Source organism: Physeter macrocephalus, chromosome 7, assembly GCF_002837175.3.
Source record: "Physeter macrocephalus isolate SW-GA chromosome 7, ASM283717v5, whole genome shotgun sequence".
Classification (NCBI taxonomy): domain Eukaryota; kingdom Metazoa; phylum Chordata; class Mammalia; order Artiodactyla; family Physeteridae; genus Physeter; species Physeter macrocephalus.
The window spans coordinates 56,287,616-56,289,278 of NC_041220.1; positions in this window are offsets into that span (position 1 = coordinate 56,287,616).

Genomic DNA, 1,663 nt, shown 5'->3' on the forward strand with positions numbered 1-1,663 from the left:
ATGAAATAACTATAAATGAATTAGCTTGTCTTAGAGTTTAGTATGTGTGTGTGCATGTGTCTAACTTTAAAATGCTTTCCAAAATTGTTTTACCACTTTACAGATCCACCAAAACTATGTTAAGAAACCTTTTGCTCCATGTAGATAAGGATGATAGACAACCTTAGACTTTAAATTTGCCATTCTGGGACTGTGAAATAGTATCTCATTATGGTTTTACTATTTGTTGTCTTTTTAAAAAATTTGTTCATATCCCTAACTGTGTACAAGATTGAACTTCTTCCTTGTTTAACTATTATTTGTGTTCCCTTTTATGTGAAATGCCTGCTCATGACTTTGGTTCATTTTTCTGTTTGATTCTTTCCATGTCCTTATTCATTTTAAGAGTCCCTTATATATTCTGCAAACAATCTGTTGTCAATTACTGCTGCAACTCTCTCTCCCAGTTTATTACTTGATTTTTTAATAGCATATGGTATATTTTGATGAAAAGGTAATAAAGTAATAAAACATTCCCTATCATAAGGTAATAGTTTTTTTTGTTTAGTTTTGATTTTTTATTTTTTTTACATAAGGGGGTTTTTCCCTACCTAAATTGATACTCATGTTTACAGTGTAGAAACGAGTCAGTATTTTTTTCCTTATTATTTCTAAACAATTATGCTGGTACTACTTATTGAATAGTGTATATTTACATTGAACTTCACACTGTGTTGATTAAATATTTTTTATGTGAGTAAATTGGTTCTTGGGTACTCTTTTCCATTCCATCAGTCTGTCAATCCCTGCACTCATGTCACACAGTTTTTGTTTTAAAACTACTTATTAAGGTATGAGTGACATGTAAAAAGCTGTACATATTTAATATATACAACTGGATGAGTTTGCGGGTAAGTATATACCTTGAAACTATCAACACTATCAAGGCCATAAACACATCCATCACCTCTTAAAGTTTCCTCCCATCTCTGTTATTATTATTATTACTATCATGATTAGTTAAGAACACTTAACATAAGACCTACTCTCTTAGTAAATTTTAAGCATACAATACAGTATTTTTAGCCATAAGCACTATGCTGTATAGCAGACTTCCAGAACTTATTATATTACGTACCTGAAACTTTATACTCTTGACCATCATCTGCCCATTTTCACCTTCCCCCAGTCATTGGTAACTACCATTCTCTACTTCTAAGAGTTGGACTATTTTAAATTGCACATATAAGTGAAAATACATAGTAGTTGTCTTTCTGTGTTTGGCTTATTTCACTTAGAATTATGTCCAAGTCCATCCATGTTGTCACAAATGGCAAGACTTCATTCTTTTTAAAGGCTACATAATATTCTATTGTATGTGTACACCACATATTTTTTATCCATTCATCTGTCAGTGGATAGTTAGGCTGTTTCTAAATCTTGGCTATTGTGAATGATGCTACTATGAACATGCAAATGCAGTTATCACTTTGAGATTTTTACTTTAACTCTGTTGATAAATATCCAGAAATGGGATTGCTGAATCATATGGTAGTTCTATTTTTAGTTTTTTAAAGAACCTCCATACTGTTCTCCATAGTGGCTGTACCAATTTACATTCCCACCAACAGTGTAGGAGGGTTCCCTTTTCTCCACATCCCCTCCAGCATTTATTGTTTGTAGA